This window comes from Arachis duranensis, chromosome 10 (genome assembly GCF_000817695.3).
Source record: "Arachis duranensis cultivar V14167 chromosome 10, aradu.V14167.gnm2.J7QH, whole genome shotgun sequence".
Classification (NCBI taxonomy): domain Eukaryota; kingdom Viridiplantae; phylum Streptophyta; class Magnoliopsida; order Fabales; family Fabaceae; genus Arachis; species Arachis duranensis.
In genome coordinates, this window is record NC_029781.3 from 24,881,318 (window position 1) to 24,881,647 (window position 330).

Sequence of the window (330 nt, forward strand, 5' to 3'; positions counted from 1 at the left end):
TCAAGAATTTCGAAAAAAATAAATACCTAATCTAAGCAACAAGATGAACCGTCAGTTGTCCAGCCTGAACAATCCCGGGCAGCAACACCAAAAACATGATGTTGCTGCCGGATCTTGGCACTGATGTTACCAAAAGCTTGCTCAAAACTTGAACAATCCCCGGCAACGGCGCCAAAAACTTGGTGGGCGAAATTGTGAACAATACTTTTTCACAACTCTCATAATCCCCGGTAATGGCTCCAAAAACTTGGTAGCTCAATACCATGGCATTACACAACTTCGCACAACTAACCAGCAAGGGCACTGGGTCGTCCAAGTAATAAACCTTAC